General features: G+C 52.5%; 2 pseudogenes; both read right to left on the reverse strand.

Moving 5' to 3' along the window:
* Positions 1–863: 863 nt before the first annotated feature.
* On the reverse strand, positions 864–13,627 carry LOC147109966 (uncharacterized; annotated as a pseudogene).
* Positions 13,628–14,389: 762 nt separating this feature from the next.
* LOC147109967 (uncharacterized) lies at positions 14,390–16,813 on the reverse strand (annotated as a pseudogene).
* Positions 16,814–17,961: the final 1,148 nt, after the last annotated feature.

The following is a 17,961-nucleotide window of genomic DNA, read 5'->3' on the forward strand; positions in this document are numbered from 1 at the left end:
CTCTCTGTCTGTCTCTGTCTCTGCCTTTGTCTCTCTCTATCTCTCTGTCTCTCTGTCACTCTCTCTCTCTCTGTCTCTCTCTCTGTCTCTCTCTCTGTCTTTCTCTCTATCTCTCTGTCTCTCTGTCACTCTCTCTCTCTCTCTGTCTCTCTGTCTCTCTCGCTCCCTATCTCTCTGTCTCTCTCCCAGTGTAAGTGGCTCAAGGGGCTGAATGGCCTCCTCCTGTTCCTGTGTAACAGGCTTGAGGGTCTGAATGGGCCTCCTCCTGTTCCTGTGTAACAGGCTCGAGGGGCTGAATGGCTTCCTCTTGATCCTATGTAACTGGCACAAGGGGCTGAATGGCCACCTCCTATTCCTGTGCAACAGGCTCGATGGGCTGAATGGGCCTCTTCCTGCTCCTCTGTAACAGGCTCAAGTGGCTGAAAGGCCTCCTCATATTCCTATGTAATAGGCTCGAGGGACCGAACGGTCTCCTCCTTTTCTTGTGTAACAGGCTCGAGGGGCTGAATGGCCTCCTCCTGTTCCCGTGTAACGGGCGCGAGGGGCTGAATGGCCTTCTCCTGTTTCTGTGCAACAGGCTTAAGGGGCTAATTAGCCTCCTCCTGTTCCTATGGTAACAGGCCCGAGGGGCTGGATGGTCTCCTCCAGTTCCTAATGTAACAGCCTTGAGGGTCCGAATTGTCCATCTCCTCTATTTAGGTAACAGGCTCGAGAGGCTGTGTGGCCTCCTCCTGTTCATATTTAACAGGCTCGAGGGGCTGAATGGGCTCCTCCTGTTCCTATGTAACAGGCTCAAAGGGCTGAATGGCCTCTTCCTTTGCCAATATAACAGGCTCGAGTGGCTGAATGGCCTCCTCCTGTTCCTATGTAACAGGCTTGAATGGCTGAATGGCAGCTTGCTGTTCCTGTGTAACAGGCTCGAGAGGCTGAATGGCCTCCTCCTGTTCCTATGTAACAGGCTTGAATGGCTGAATGGTAGCTTGCTGTTCCTGTGTAACAGGCTCGAGAGGCTGAATGGCCTCCTCCTGTTCCTATGTAACAGGCTCGAGGGGGCTGAATGGCAGCTTGCTGTTCCTGTGTAACGGGCTCGAGAGGCTGAATGGCCTCCTCCTGTTCCTATGTAACAGGCTCGAGTGGCTGAATGGCCTCCTCCTGTTAATATATAACAGGCTCGAGGGTCTGAATGGTCTCCTGATGTACCTATCCAACAGGCCCGAGTGGCTGGTTGGCCTCATCCAGTTCCTGTGTAACAGGCCCAAGGGGCTGAATGAACCTGCTCCTGCGCTCATGTAACAGGCTCGAGGGTTTGAATGGGCCTACTCCTGTTCCTGTGTAACAGGCTCAAGGGGCTGAGTGTCATCCTCCTGTTCCTGTGTTACAGGCCCGAAGGTCTGAATGGGCCTCCTCCTGTTCCTGTGTAACAGTCTCAAGTGGCTGAATTGCCTCCTCCTGTTCCTGTGCCACAGGCTCATGGGTCTGAATGGGCCTCCTCCTATTCCTGTGCAACAGGTTCGAGGGTCTGACTGGCCTGCTCCTGTTCCTATGTAACAGGCTCGAGGAGCTGAATGAGCCCCCTCATGTTCCTATGTAACAGGTTCGAAGGCTGAATGGTCGCCTCCTGTTCCTGTGTAACAGGCCCGAGGGGCTGAATGGCCTCCTCCTGTTCCTGTGTCACAGGCTCAAGGGGCTGAATGGGCCTCCTGCTTTTCCTGTGTAACAGGCTCGAGAGGCTGAATGTGCCTCCTCCTGTTCCTGTGTTACAGGCTCGAGAGGCTGAATGGGCCTCCTTCTGTTCCTATGTAAAAGGCTCAAGGGCCTGAACGGCCTCTTCCTGTTGCTATGTAAATGGCTTGAGGGGCTGAACGGCTTCCTCCTGTTCATGTGTAACAGTCTCGAGGGGCTGAATGGGTCTCCTCCTTTCCTATGTAACAGGCTCGTGTGGCAGAATGGCCTTCTCCTGTTCCTGTGTAACAGGCTCGAGGGGCTGAATGGCCTTCTCCTGTTCCTGTGTAACAGGCTCGAGGGGCTGAATGGCCTCCTCCTGTTCCTGTGTAACAGGCTGAAGGGGCTGAATGGGCCTCCTCCTGTTCCTATGTAACAGGCTCGAGGGGCTGAATGGCCTCCACCTATTCCTGTGTAAGAGGCTCGAGAGGCTGAATGGCCTCCTCCTGTTCCTATGTAACAGTCTCGAGGGGCTGAATGGCCTCCTCCTGTTCCTGTGTCACAGGCTCAAGGGGCTGAATGGGCCTCTTGCTTTTCCTGTGTAACAGGCTCGAGGAGCTGAATGAGCCCCCTCCTGTTCCTATGTAACAGGCTCGAAGGGCTGAATGGTCTCCTCCTGTTCCTGTGTAACAGGCCCGAGGGGCTGAATAGGCCTCCTTCTGCTCCTGTGTCACAGGCTCAAGGGGCTGAATGGGCCTCCTGCTCTTCCTGTGTAACAGGCTCGAGGGGCTGAATGGCCTCTTCCTCTTCCTGTGTAACAGTCTTAAGGGGCTGAATGGGTCTCACCCTGTTCCTATGTTACAGGCTCATGGGTCTGAACGGGCCTACTCCTGTTCCTGTGTAACAGGTTCGAGGGTCTGAATGGCCTCCTCCTGTTCCTAAGTAACAGGCTCGAGGAGCTGAATGAGTCCCCTCCTGTTCCTATGTATCAGGTTCGAAGGGCTGAATGTTCTTCTCCTGTTCCTGTGTAACAGGCTCGATGTGCTGAATGGCCTCCTCCTGTTCCTGTGTAACAGGCCCAAGGGGCTGAATGGGCCTCCTCCTTTTACTGTGTAACAGGCTTTAGGGGCTGACTGGGCCTGTTAAGTCTGTGTGTTATAGTGAGAATTACTACACAGACCACAAGAGTAAATTCAACAGGTCTTTACTGGTTGGAGGTCGGACTATACTGAATACAATATTATTACACTGTGCTTATATACCGGTGTGGTCACCACCGGTATTACGTATACAGCAGCCAAAGAAAGTAGTACCTTTCTTAAGGTGGACCAGGCTTAAGTTCTCTTAAGGTGGAACAAGTTACATACACCACAATCCTCCCTTTTTAGCTTAACAGTCATATCCCCAAATAAACATAACATATATACATATATAACTTCAGGTATAACAGTTCAAAGGTTCAGTCTCTCAGGAGGCTTTCTGATTCGGCTTGGATAACGCCTTTCAGTGGTCTCTGATTCTTGTTGTTGAGGTGCCTCCTCTAGTTGGTTGCCAATGTATTGGGTGTCATCATCATCAAATACATTCTCGGCCGAGGTAGATGCTTCAGGTTCATGAACGTCTTCCACAGCTGTCTCTGTCACAACCATGGGTTCGACCCTTGCTCTCGACTCTACCAATTGATCCGCATGACGCCTTATCACATTATGACCAATATCTACGGTGTACATCAGAGGTCCTTGTCTGGCCCGGATTGTTCCGGACTGCCATTTGTCGTTTCCATAGCCCCTTGCCATCACTGGTTGTCCTACGTCAAAAGTTCGAGTGGTCTTGCTGTTAATATGCCGAAACTGTTTGTTTTCCACTTCCCTCCGCACATTTGGTTTTAACAAGTCCAACTTGGACCGCAACCTCCTGTTATAAAACATCATAGCAGGACTTTGGTTAGTCACGGCATGATCGGTGTTTCTATATGACATCAGGAACTTATCGACCTTGTGTTGCAGCGGAATCTGATCATCATTCATGGCCTTAATAGCCTTTTTGAATGTCTGGACAAATCTTTCAGCCAACCCGTTTGTCGCCGGATGACATGGGGCAGAGGTATAATGTTTAACTCCATTCTTCTTTAAGAATTTTTGGAATTCTTCCGATACAAACTGTGGTCCGTTGTCCGAACAGATCTGTTCTGGCAATCCGTTCCTTGCGAATATTGTTCTTAACACCGCAATTGTCTTTTCTGAAGTAGTGGTATTCATCTTGATGACTTCTGGCCATTTGGAATGTGCGTCCACCGCGATTAGGAACATGGAGTCCATGAATGGACCAGCAAAGTCAATGTGTACGTGTTGCCATGGGGCTGAAGGCCATTCCCATGGGTGTAGTGGTGCGATCGGAGGTGCATTTTGCACTTTTTGACACCCAGCGCAGCTTATCATTAACTCCTCAATCTGATGGTCAATACCCGGCCACCATACGTAAGCCCAAGCAAGACTTTTCATTTAAACTCCCCCCAGATGACCTTCATGTAGTTCTTTTACAACTCTTTCCCTTAACTTGGGAGGAATAATCACTCTTGTCCCGTACATCAAAGTACCATGGCAGACGGACAGCTGGTCTCGCCTTGCCGAGAATGCCGGTAACAGAGGATCACCCCGTGTTGGCCATCCTTTCACTGTCACCTCGTAGACTCTGGACAGTGTCGGGTCATTCCTGGTTTCTCTTTCAATACTTGCGTTGGTGACAGGTAAACAGTCGATAATGGTCGAATGAAATAACTCAACAGGGTCAACTTCCGTCGTGTCTTCATCTTCAGGTAGTGGCAGGCGCGACAGGCCATCAGCATTGCCATGCTGTTTCGTACCTTTGAATTCTATCTGATATTGATGTGCCCCTAAGAAAAGAGACCATCTCTGGAGACACTGTGCTGTCATCACCGAAACACCCTTCTTAGGGTTAAAAATGGACACCAACGGTTGATGGTCCGTCAGAAGTGTGAATTTTTGGCCCTGTAGGTAATGATTAAACTTCTTCACTCCCCATACAAGGCTAAGGGCCTCCCTATCGATCTGCGCATAGTTGCACTCAGCGGAGGTCAATGATCTGGATGCAAACGCGACTGGCCTTTCCGTGCCATTTGGCAATTTATGTGAGAGTACTGCCCCAAAACCATATGGAGAAGCATCACAAGCCAACCGAATAGGCAGTGTCGGGTTGAAGTGAGCCAACACTTCCTCTGAGGTGATCAATTCTTTGCTTTTGCGAAATGCCTTCTTACAGTTTTCGCCCCAGTCCCATGGTACCCCTTTCTGTAAAAGAGCGTTCAACGGATGCAGCACCGTGGATAGATTTGGCAGAAATTTATGGTAGTAGTTAATTAATCCTAGAAACGACCTCAACTGAGAGACATTCTCCGGAGCGGGAGCCTTTACAACTGCCGCTATCTTGTCAGGAGACTTATGAAGCCCCTCCCGGTCAATGACATGACCACAGTACGAGATCCGCTTCTGGAAGAACTCACATTTCTGCCGATTTACTCTAAGTCCATACTCTTTCAGTCTGTTGAGCACCAGTTCCAAGTTAGCGAGATGCTGTTCATCACCATCACCTGTGATCAGAATGTCGTCCAGGTAACATTGTGTGCCTGGAATTCCCTGTAATACCTGCTCCATGGCCCTCTGCCAAATTGCTGGAGCCGATGCCACACCAAAAACCAGCCTATTGTACCGGTACAACCCTCGATGCGTGTTGATCGTGAGGTATTGGCGTGACTCTTCTTCAACCTCCATCTGCAAGTACGCCTGCGCCAGGTCTATCTTGGTGAAGTGTTTCCCGCCAGACAGTGAAGCGAAAATATCCTCAATCCGTGGAAGCAGATACTGCACCGTGTGAAGCACCGGATTAACGGTGATCTTGAAATCTCCACAGATGCGAACCTTCCCTGGATCTCCTGGCTTATTGTTCACAGGACGTTTGATAACGGGAACAATGGGCATAGCCCACTCACTCCAATCTACTTTAGACAGTTCCCCTGAACGTTCTAGTGCTTCCAGCTCCGCTTCAACCGCAGGTCGTATTGCATAGGGTACCGGTCTGGCTTTAAAAAATTTTGGTTGTGCATGTTCATCAATCTTGATGTTTGCCGTAATTCCTCTCAGTGTTCCCAGTCCCGGCTGGAACACCTCTTTAGCCTCATCCAATATTCTGGACAATCATTTAGGTTTGACAGCTGTTTCCCCGGAATCTACCGTTAGTGCTTTCAAGGAGTGCCAGTCCATATTCATTTTCCTAATCCACTCCCATCCTAGTAGTGGTGGACCTCCTTCAGGTAGCACGTATAAGTCCATTACTTGGCTTCCTTTGCCCTTGTGGACCACTTCTACCTCTATTTTTCCGATGGGGTACACTCTTTGCCCCGTGTACGTTTTCAATATAATCTCCGTATCCTGTAAGGGAATATGTTGGAATAACCTTCTGTAATCTTTCTTATTCATGACCGTCAATGCCGATCCAGTGTCCAATTCCATTTTTACTTGGACTCCTGCTATCTTAAGAGTGACCCAAATTGTCTGGAGGTCTGTATCCTTACCAACGTTGTGTATTCTTAAGCTATCCAGTTCATTACTGCTAGCGTCTGAATCTGACTTCTGTTCAGTCAAACTGTTCTTTGTCACCTTGTGTACCTTTGCATATTTTCCTTGCGGTGACTTTTTATTGCTGGTCTTCTTTCCTGACCGGCATACTTTAACTATGTGGCCAAGCCTGCCACACGTTCTGCATTCTTGGTTTTTAAACCAACACTGGTTCTGATCGTGCATTGTCTTTCCACAATGATAACATTTGACAGAACTCAAACCCAATTTGTTTGTACCGAGTTCCGGTGGCCATAGCTGCATTACTGCCGTGCCTCTCGCTGCGGCCTCGTGTGCTGCTGCCATAGTGACTGCCTTCTCGAGAGACAGCTCATTCTCCTCGAGCAGTCGCCTTTGTGTATCCTGTTTAAATAAACCACACACAAATCTATCTCGAAGTGCCTCTGTCAGTCCCGTTCCAAACTGACAATATTTTGCTAGCTTACGTAATTCCATCAAATATTCAGCATTGCTTTCATTTTGCAGCTGTCTTCTATCGTAAAATTTAAATCGTTCCGCTAGCATCAGCGGCGTGGGGCTAAGATGATTTTTTAGGACAGTAACAATCTGTTCGAACGTCTTATCCGCCGGTTCATCTGGTGATAACAGGTGTTTCAATTGCCCATATGTCTTCGCACCCATTAAGTTTAGTAATGTTAGTGCTTTATCTGTCTCAGGAATTTTATTTGCCTTACAATAGTTTTGTATGCGTTCTACATACATAGCCCAGTCTTCTATATCACTGTCGAAGGCATTAATGTTCCCATGTTTAGGCATCGTAGCAATTTATCGGATTTTTAATGTTATCTAAGATGGCGGCTTCCCGCTCTTGCCGTCGTCCTCCGCCCACAAAATGGCGGTTTTCCCGCGCTTAGCGGTCTTCACCCGTCCCCGACGCTGTCTCCGCTTCACCGCGGCTCTTGCGCCTTCAGTTTCCCCAGACGCTGCACCTTTAGCCCGAATGCGGCCCTTATCTCCGGTCGCGATCGATGTCCCGCACTGCGCCTCTCGCTCGAAAGCGGCCCGGCCCTTATCTCTGGTCGCGATCGACCTCACCGCCCTTATTCCTCCGTCTTCCCAGCCCCGTCTGTACAGCCAACGCGGTTGACTTTCTGTCGCGTCGCTGCCCGGCTTACCCACCACGAGGTAGTAGAAGAAGCTGACAGTCGCTGATGGAGGCTTCGAGGTCAGGATGTCTTCTGCACTCCGGTTGCTCGATGCCTGCCGCTCGACGTGTCTTCCCGTAGGTGATGAGGGTGGAAACCTCTCTTCGACGTCCTGTCTGTGGACGAAGTCACCGTGGAAATTACTGCAGCAGGGTAAGAATCAGACTCGTCGCCACTGTTACGTCTGTGTGTTATAGTGAGAATTACTACACAGACCACAAGAGTAAATTCAACAGGTCTTTACTGGTTGGAGGTCGGACTATACTGAATACAGTATTATTACACTGTGCTTATATACCGGTGTGGTCACCACCGGTATTACATATACAGCAGCCACAGAAAGTAGTACCTATCTTAAGGTGGACCAGACTTAAGTTCACAGAAATCACAGAAACCCCACAGTGCAGATAGAGGCCATTTCGGCCCATCGAGCCTGCACCGACACATATCCCACCCGATCCCCGTAACCCCTACACCAACACATATCCCACCCTATCCCTGTAACCCCACGTATTTAACCCCCCTAACACTAAGGGTCAATTTATCATAGCCAATCAACCTAACCTGCACATCTTTGGACTGTGGGAGGAAACCGGAGCACCCGGAGAAAACCCACGCAAACACGGGGAGAATGTGCAAACTCCACACAGACAGTCGCCCGAGGTCGGACTCGAACCCGGGTCTCTGGCGCTGTGAGGCAACAGTGCTAACCACTATGCCACCGTTCTCTTAAGGTGGAACAGGTTACATACACCACAGGGCCTCCTCCTGTTTCTGTGTAACAGGCTCGAGGATCTGAATGGTCTCCTCATGTTCCTATCCAACAGGCCCGAGTGGCTGGTTGTCCTCCTCCTGTTCCTGTGTTACAGGCCCAAGGGGCTGAATGAACCTCCTCCTGCGTCTATGTAACCGGCTCGATGGTCTGAATGGGCCTGCTCCTGTTCCTGTGTAACAGGCACGAGGGGACGAATGGGCCTCCTCCTGTTCCTGTGTAACAGGGTCGAGGGTTTGAATGGCCTCCTCTTGTCCCTGTGTAACAGGCTCGAGGGGCTGAATGGCCTCCACCTCTTCCTATGTAACAGGCTCGAGGGCCTGAATGGGCCTCTTCCTTTTCCTATGTAAATGGCCCAAGTGGCTGAACGGATTCCTCCTGTTCCTGTGTAACAGGCTCGAAGGGCTGAATGTCATCCTCCTGTTCATGTGTAACAGGCTCGAGGAGCTAAATGGGCCTTCTTCTGTTCCTATGTAACAGGCTCGATGTGCTGAATGGCCTCCTCCTGTTCCTATGTAACAGGCTCGATACGCTGAATGGCCTCCTCCTGTTCCTATGCAACAGGCTCGAGGGCCTGAATGGGCTCCTTCCTGTTCCTATGTAAATGGCCCGAGGGGCTGAACGGCCTCCTCCTCTTACTGTGTAACAGGCTCGTGGAGCTGAATGGCCTCCTCCTGTTCCGATGCAACAGGCTCGAGGGCCTGAATGGGCCCATTTCTGTTCCTATGTAAATGGCCCGAGGGAATGATTGGCCTCCTCCTGTTCCTGTGTAACAGGCTCGTGGAGCTGAATGGCCTGCTCCTCTTCCTGTGTAACAGTCTCGAGGGGCTGAATGGGAATCCTCCTTTTCATGTGTAACAGGATCGAGGGGCTGATTGGCCTCCTCCTGTTCCTGTGCAATAGACTCGAGTGTCTGAATGGCCTCCTCCTGTTCCTACATAACAGGCTCGAGGAGCTGAATGTGCTAAATCCTGTTCCTGTGTAACAGCCTTGAGGGTCTGAACGGCCTCCTCCTGTTCCTATGTAACAGGCTCGAGGAGCTGAAAGAGCCCCCTCCTGTTCCTATGTAACAGGCTCGAAGGGCTGAATGGACGCCTCCATTTCCTGTGTAATAGGCTCGAGGGGTTGAATGGCCTCCTCCTGTTACTGTGAAACAGGCCCGAGGGGCTGAATGGGCCTCCGCCTGTTCCTGTGTAACAGGCTTGAGGGTTTTAATGGGCCTCCTCCTGTTCCAGTGCACCGGTCTCGAGGGGCTGAATGGGCCTCCTCCTATTCTTGTGTAACAGGCACAAGGGTCTGAATGGCCTCCTCCTGTTCCTAAGTAACAGGCTCGAGGAGCTGAATGGGGCAAATCCTGTTCCTGTGTAACAGCCTTGAGGGTCTGAACAGCCTCCTCCTGTTGCTATGTAACGGACTCGAGGAGCTGAATGAGCCCCCTCCTGTTCCTATGTAACATGCTCGAAGGGCGGAATGGCCGCCTCCTGTTCCTGTGTAACAGGCTCGAGGGGCTGAATGGCCTCCTCCTGTTCCTGTGCAACAGGCCCGAGTGGCTGAATGGGCCTCCTCCTATTCTTGTGTAACAGGCTCGAGGGTTTGAATGTGCCTCCTCCTGTTCCTGTGTAACAGGCCCGAGGGGCTGAATGGGCATCCTCCTGTTCCTGTGTAACAGGCCCGAGGGGCTGAATGGCCTCTTCCTGTTGCTGTGTAACAGGCTCGAGGGTTTGAATGTGCCTTCTCCTGAACCTATGTAACAGGCCCGAGGTTCTGGTTGGCCTCCTCCTGTTCCTGTGTAACAGGCTCGAGCGGCTGAATGGCCTACTCCTGTTCCTATGCAACAGGGTCAAGGGGCTGAATGAACCTCCTCCTGCGCCTATGTAACAGGCTCGAAGGGCTGAATGGCCTCCTCCTGTTCCTATTTAACAGGTTCGAGGAGCTGAATGGGCCAAATCCTGTTCCTGTGTAACATCGTTGAGGGTCTGAATGGCCTCCACCTGTTCCTATGTAACAGGCTCGGAGCTGAATGAGCCCCCTCCTGTTCCTATGTAACATGCTCGAAGGGCTGAATGGCCGCCTCCTGTTCCTGTGTAACAGGCTCGAGGGGCTGAATGGCCTCCTCCTGCTCCTGTGTAACATGCCGGAGGGGCTCAATGGGCCTCCTCCTGTTCTTGTGTAACAGGCTCGAGGGTTTGAATGGGCCTCCTCCCGTTCCTGTGTAACAGGCCCAAGGGGCTGAATGGGCCTCCTCCTGTTCCTGTGTAACAGGCCCGAGGGGCTGAATGGCCTCTTCCTGTTCCTGTGTAACAGGCTCGAGGGTTTGAATGTGCCTCCTCCTGAAACTATGTAACAGGCCCGAGAGGCTGGTTGACCTCCTCCTGTTCCTGTGTAACAGGCTCGAGGGGCTGAATGGGCCTACTCCTGTTCCTGTGTAAAAGGCCCAAGGGGGTGAATGGACCACCTCCTGTTCCCGTATAACAGGCTCGAGGGTCTGATTGGGCCTCCTCCTGTTCCTGTGTAACAGTCTCGAGGGGCTGAATGGCCTCCTCTTGTCCCTATTTAACAGGCCCGAGGTGCTGAATGGCTTCCTCCTGTTCATGTGTAACAGTCTCGAGGGGCTGAATGGGTCTCCTCCTTTTCCTATGTAACAGGCTCGAGGGTTGAATGGCCTTCTCCTGTTCCTGCGTAACAGGCTCGAGGGGCTGAATGGGCCTCCTCCTGTTCCTATGTAACAGGCTCGAGGGTTGAATGGCCTCCACCTATTCCTGTGTAAGAGGCTCGAGAGGCTGAATGGCCTCCTCTTGTTCCTATGTAACAGTCTCGAGGGGCTAAATGGGCCTCCTCCCTTTCCTGTGAAACATTCTCGAGGGGCTGAATGGCCTCCTCCTATTCCTGTGTCACAGGCTCAAGGGGCTGAATGGGCCTCTTGCTTTTCCTGTGTAACAGGCTCGAGGAGCTGAATGAGCCCCCTCCTGTTCCTATGTAACAGGCTCGAAGTGCTGAATGGTCTCCTCCTGTTCCTGTGTAACAGGCCCGAGGGGCTGAATAGGCCTCCTTCTGCTCCTGTGTCACAGGCTCAAGGGGCTGAATGGGCCTCCTGCTCTTCCTGTGTAACAGGCTTGAGGGGCTGAATGGCCTCTTCCTCTTCCTGTGTAACAGTCTTAAGGGGCTGAATGGGTCTCACCCTGTTCCTATGTTACAGGCTCATGGGTCTGAATGGGCCTACTCCTGTTCCTGTGTATCAGGTTCGAGGGTCTGAATGGCCTCCTCCTGTTCCTAAGTAACAGGCTCGAGGAGCTGAATGAGCCCCCTCCTGTTCCTATGTTTCAGGTTCGAAGGGCTGAATGGTCTCCTCCTGTTCCTGTGTAACAGACTCGATGTGCTGAATGGCCTTCTTTTGTTCCTGTGTAACAGGCCCAAGGGTCTGAATGGGCCTCCTCCTATTACTGTGTAACAGGCTTTAGGGGCTGACTGGGCCTCCTCCTGTTTCTGTGTAACAGGCTCGAGGATCTGAATGGTCTCCTCATGTTCCTATCCAACAGGCCCGAGTGGCTGGTTGTCCTCCTCCTGTTCCTGTGTTACAGGCCCAAAGGGCTGAATGAACCTCCTCCTGCATCTATGTAACAGGCTCGATGGTCTGAATGGGCCTGCTCCTGTTCCTGTGTAACAGGCACGAGGGGACGAATGGGCCTCCTCCTGTTCCTGTGTAACAGGGTCGAGGGGCTGAATGGCCTCCTCTTGTCCCTATGTAACAGGCTCGAGGGGCTGAATGGCCACCTCCTGTTCCTATGTAACAGGCTCGAGGGCCTGAATGGGCCTCTTCCTTTTCCTATGTAAATGGCCCAAGTGGCTGAACGGATTCCTCCTGTTCCTGTGTAACAGGCTCGAAGGGCTGAATGTCATCCTCCTGTTCCTATGTAACAGGCTCGAGGAGCTGAAAGAGCCCCCTCCTGTTCCTATGTAACAGGCTCGAAGGGCTGAATGGACGCCTCCATTTCCTGTGTAATAGGCTCGAGGGGTTGAATGGCCTCCTCCTGTTACTGTGAAACAGGCCCGAGGGGCTGAATGGGCCTCCTCCTGTTCCTGTGTAACAGGCTTGAGGGTTTTAATGGGCCTCCTCCTGTTCCAGTGCACCGGTCTCGAGGGGCTGAATGGGCCTCCTCCTATTCTTGTGTAACAGGCACAAGGGTCTGAATGGCCTCCTCCTGTTCCTAAGTAACAGGCTCGAGGAGCTGAATGGGGCAAATCCTGTTCCTGTGTAACAGCCTTGAGGGTCTGAACGGCCTCCTCCTGTTGCTATGTAACGGACTCGAGGAGCTGAATGAGCCCCCTCCTGTTCCTATGTAACATGCTCGAAGGGCGGAATGGCCGCCTCCTGTTCCTGTGTAACAGGCTCGAGGGGCTGAATGGCCTCCTCCTGTTCCTGTGTAACAGGCCCGAGTGGCTGAATGGGCCTCCTCCTATTCTTGTGTAACAGGCTCGAGGGTTTGAATGTGCCTCCTCCTGTTCCTGTGTAACAGGCCCGAGGGGCTGAATGGGCCTCCTCCTGTTCCTGTGTAACAGGCCCGAGGGGCTGAATGGCCTCTTCCTGTTGCTGTGTAACAGGCTCGAGGGTTTGAATGTGCCTTCTCCTGAACCTATGTAACAGGCCCGAGGTTCTGGTTGGCCTCCTCCTGTTCCTGTGTAACAGGCTCGAGCGGCTGAATGGCCTACTCCTGTTCCTATGCAACAGGGTCAAGGGGCTGAATGAACCTCCACCTGCGCCTATGTAACAGGCTCGAAGGGCTGAATGGCCTCCTCCTGTTCCTATTTAACAGGTTCGAGGAGCTGAATGGGCCAAATCCTGTTCCTGTGTAACATCGTTGAGGGTCTGAACGGCCTCCACCTGTTCCTATGTAACAGGCTCGGAGCTAAATGAGCCCCCTCCTGTTCCTATGTAACATGCTCGAAGGGCTGAATGGCCGCCTCCTGTTCCTGTGTAACAGGCTCGAGGGGCTGAATGGCCTCCTCCTGCTCCTGTGTAACATGCCGGAGGGGCTCAATGGGCCTCCTCCTGTTCTTGTGTAACAGGCTCGAGGGTTTGAATGTGCCTCCTCCCGTTCCTGTGTAACAGGCCCAAGGGGCTGAATGGGCCTCCTCCTGTTCCTGTGTAACAGGCCCGAGGGGCTGAATGGCCTCTTCCTGTTCCTGTGTAACAGGCTCGAGGGGCTGAATGGGCCTACTCCTGTTCCTGTGTAAAATGCCCAAGGGGGTGAATGGACCACCTCCTGTTCCCGTATAACAGGCTCGAGGGTCTGATTGGGCCTCCTCCTGTTCCTGTGTAACAGGGTCGAGGGGCTGAATGGCCTCCTCTTGTCCCTATTTAACAGGCCCGAGGTGCTGAATGGCTTCCTCCTGTTCATGTGTAACAGTCTCGAGGGGCTGAATGCGTCTCCTCCTTTTCCTATGTAACAGGCTCGAGGGTTGAATGGCCTTCTCCTGTTCCTGTGTAACAGGCTCGAGGGGCTGAATGGCCTCCACCTATTCCTGTCTAACAGGCTCGAGGGGCTGAATGGGCCTCCTCCTGTTCCTATGTAACAGGCTCGAGGGTTGAATGGCCTCCACCTATTCCTGTGTAAGAGGCTCGAGAGGCTGAATGGCCTCCTCTTGTTCCTATGTAACAGTCTCGAGGGGCTAAATGGGCCTCCTCCCTTTCCTGTGAAACATTCTCGAGGGGCTGAATGGCCTCCTCCTATTCCTGTGTCACAGGCTCAAGGGGCTGAATGGGCCTCTTGCTTTTCCTGTGTAACAGGCTCGAGGAGCTGAATGAGCCCCCTCCTGTTCCTATGTAACAGGCTCGAAGTGCTGAATGGTCTCCTCCTGTTCCTGTGTAACAGGCCCGAGGGGCTGAATAGGCCTCCTTCTGCTCCTGTGTCACAGGCTCAAGGGGCTGAATGGGCCTCCTGCTCTTCCTGTGTAACAGGCTTGAGGGGCTGAATGGCCTCTTCCTCTTCCTGTGTAACAGTCTTAAGGGGCTGAATGGGTCTCACCCTGTTCCTATGTTACAGGCTCATGGGTCTGAATGGGCCTACTCCTGTTCCTGTGTATCAGGTTCGAGGGTCTGAATGGCCTCCTCCTGTTCCTAAGTAACAGCCTCGAGGAGCTGAATGAGCCTCCTCCTGTTCCTATGTATCAGGTTCGAAGGGCTGAATGGTCTCCTCCTGTTCCTGTGTAACAGACTCGATGTGCTGAATGGCCTCCTCCTGTTCCTGTGTAACAGGCCCAAGGGGCTGAATGGGCCTCCTCCTATTACTGTGTAACAGGCTTTAGGGGCTGACTGGGCCTTCTCCTGTTTCTGTGTAACAGGCTCGAGGATTTGAATGGTCTCCTCATGTTCCTATCCAACAGGCCCGAGTGGCTGGTTGTCCTCCTCCTGTTCCTGTGTTACAGGCCCAAGGGGCTGAATGAACCTCCTCCTGCATCTATGTAACAGGCTCGATGGTCTGAATGGGCCTGCTCCTGTTCCTGTGTAACAGGCACGAGGGGACGAATGGGCCTCCTCCTGTTCCTGTGTAACTGGGTCGAGGGGCTGAATGGCCTCCTCTTGTCCCTATGCAACCGGCTCGAGGGGCTGAATGGCCACCTCCTCTTCCTATGTAACAGGCTCGAGGGCCTGAATGGGCCTCTTCCTTTTCCTATGTAAATGGCCCAAGTGGCTGAACGGATTCCTCCTGTTCCTGTGTAACAGGCTCGAAGGGCTGAATGTCATCCTCCTGTTCATGTGTAACCGGCTCGAGGAGCTAAATGGGCCTTCTTCTGTTCCAATGTAACAGGCTCGATATTCTGAATGGCCTCCTCCTGTTCCTATGTAACAGGCTCGAGGGCCTGAATGGGCTCATTCCTGTTCCTATGTAAATGGCCCGAGGGGCTGAACGGCCTCCTCCTGTTACTGTGTAACAGGCTCGTGGAGCTGAATGGCCTCCTCCTGTTCCGATGCAACAGGCTCGAGGGCCTGAATGGGCTCATTCCTGTTCCTATGTAAATGGCCCGAGGGGCTGATCGGCCTCCTCCTGTTCCTGTGTAACAGGCTCGTGGAGCTGAATGGCCTGCTCCTCTTCCTGTGTAACAGTCTCGAGGGGCTGAATGGGACTCTTCCTTTTCCTGTGTAACTGGATCGAGGGGCTGAATGGCCCCCTCCTGTTCCTGTGCAATAGACTCGAGCGTCTGAATGGCCTCCTCCTGTTCCTACGTAACAGGCTCGAGGAGCTGAATGGGCCAAATCCTGTTCCTGTGTAACAACCTTGAGGGTCTGAACGGCCTCCTCCTGTTCCTATGTAACAGGCTCGAGGAGCTGAAAGAGCCCCCTCCTGTTCCTATGTAACAGGCTCGAAGGGCTGAATGGACGCCTCCATTTCCTGTGTAATAGGCTCGAGGGGGTGAATGGCCTCCTCCTGTTACTGTGAAACAGGCCCGAGGGGCTGAATGGGCCTCCTCCTGTTCCTGTGTAACAGGCTTGAGGGTTTTAATGGGCCTCCTCCTATTCTTGTGTAACAGGCACAAGGGGCTGAATGAGCCCCCTCCTGTTCCTATGTAACATGCTCGAAGGGCTGAATGGCCGCCTCCTGTTCCTGTGTAACAGGCTCGAGGGGTGAATGGCCTCCTCCTGTTCCTGTGTAACAGGCCCGAGTGGCTGAATGGGCCTCCTCCTGTTCTTGTGTAACAGGTTCGAGGGTTTGAATGTGCCTCCTCCTATTCCTGTGTAACAGGCCCGAGGGGCTGAATGGGCCTCCTCCTGTTCCTGTGTAACAGGCCCGAGGGGCTGAATGGCCTCTTCCTGTTGCTGTGTAACAGGCTCGAGGGTTTGAATGTGCCTTCTCCTGAACCTATGTAACAGGCCCGAGGTTCTGGTTGGCCTCCTCCTGTTCCTGTGTAACAGGCTCGAGCGGCTGAATGGCCTACTCCTGTTCCTATGCAACAGGGTCAAGGGGCTGAATGGGCCTACTCCTGTTCCTATGCAACAGGGTCAAGGGGCTGAATGAACCTCCTCCTGCGCCTATGTAACAGGCTCGAAGGGCTGAATGGCCTCCTCCTGTTCCTATGTAACAGGATCGAGGGGCTGAATGGGCCTACTCCTGTTCCTATGCAACAGGGTCAAGGGGCTGAATGAACCTCCTCCTGCGCCTATGTAACAGGTTCGAAGGGCTGACTGGCCTCCTCCTGTTCCTGTGTAACAGGCTCGAGGGGCTGAATGGCCCCCTCTTGTCCCTATGTAACAGGCCCGAGGCGCTGAATGGCCTCCTCCTGTTCCTATGTAGCAGGCTCGAGGGGCTGAATGGCCTCCTCCTGTTCCTATGTAACAGGCACGAGGGCAGCGTTTCATTCTCCAGGACCAGAAAGCTGGGCGAGGGGAGGAGCTGTGATAAGATTAAACATATCGAGATGGGAGGGTGGGAGAGGGTGTGTTCAACGTGTGCACTTGTTTCAGGGAAACTTGCTTCCTGACGGTGTGGACCCAGAAACTCTCCTCCACTCCTCCCCACTCTCGGCACTGTCGTTTTTACCCTGAATCTTTCTGGATCTACTCCTGGAAATCGGAGATTTTTAACCATCACTCAGGCTCCAACTGACAATTTGATTCTGACGATCTCTCTCTGAGCTTCGGACCAGCCCCTCGGCACAAGCTCGGGTGTTTCCCAGTCATGTGAGAATTTTCATCAGATAACGAGATGAACAAAACTTTCTGATAAACCGGTTTACTGTGCAGTGAAAGTAATGTCTCCGATAATGAACTGTTTTAAGGCCTGAGAGAGAGAGAGTATAAAACAGATACAGAAACAGAGGTAGACAACAGATACAAAGAGAGACATAGATACAGAAATAGAGAGCGACAGATACAGTAAGAGAGAGAGACACAGATACAGAGAGAGAGAGACACAGATACAGAAAGAGAGAGAGACAGATACAGAAAGAGAGAGACAGATATAGAAAGAGAGAGAGACAGATAGAGAGAGAGAGAGACACAGATACAGAAAGAGAGAGCGACAGATACAGAAAGAGAGAGTCACACAGGAGAGCGAGAAGGGGTTCAGGAGAAAGGGTTCAGGAGAGAGGTTTCAGGACAGGGAGAAATGGTTCAGGAGAGGTTGATAAGGGGTTCAGGAGAAGGGAGTAGTGTTTCACGAGAGGGGGTGTAGTGTTGCGGGGTTCAGAAGATATCGGGGAGAGTTGAGGGGTCAGGAGAGGGGGAGGAGAGTTGAGGGCTCAGGGGAGGGGGAGGAGAGTTGAGGGTTCAGGGGAGGGGGAGGAGAGTTGATGGTTCAGGGGAGGGGGAGGAGAGATGGTGTTGAGGAGAGAAGGAGGAGAGTTGAGGGTTCAGGGGAGGGGGAGGAGAAATGTGGGTTGAGGAGAGGGGGAGTAAAGTTGAGGGTTGAGGAGAGGGGGAGGAGAGTTGGTTTCAGGAGAGGGGGAGTAGAGTTGGGGGTTGAGGAGAGAGAGAGGTGAGTTGGGGGGTGAGGAGAGGGAGAGGAGAGTTGGGGGTTGAGGAGAGGGAGAGGAGAGTTGAGGGTTGAGGAGAGGGAGAGGAGATGGGGGTTGAGGAGAGGGAGAGGTGAGTTGGGGGTTGAGGAGAGGGAGAGGAGAGTTGAGGGTTGAGGAGAGGGAGAGGAGAGTTGAGGGTTGAGGAGAGGGAGAGGAGATGGGGGTTGAGGAGAGGGAGAGGTGAGTTGGGGGTTGAGGAGAGGGAGAGGAGAGTTGAGGG

Source organism: Somniosus microcephalus, chromosome 12 (assembly GCF_052327205.1).
Source record: "Somniosus microcephalus isolate GS21.2 chromosome 12, FLI_Smic_1.0, whole genome shotgun sequence".
NCBI classification, from domain to species: Eukaryota; Metazoa; Chordata; class Chondrichthyes; order Squaliformes; family Somniosidae; genus Somniosus; species Somniosus microcephalus.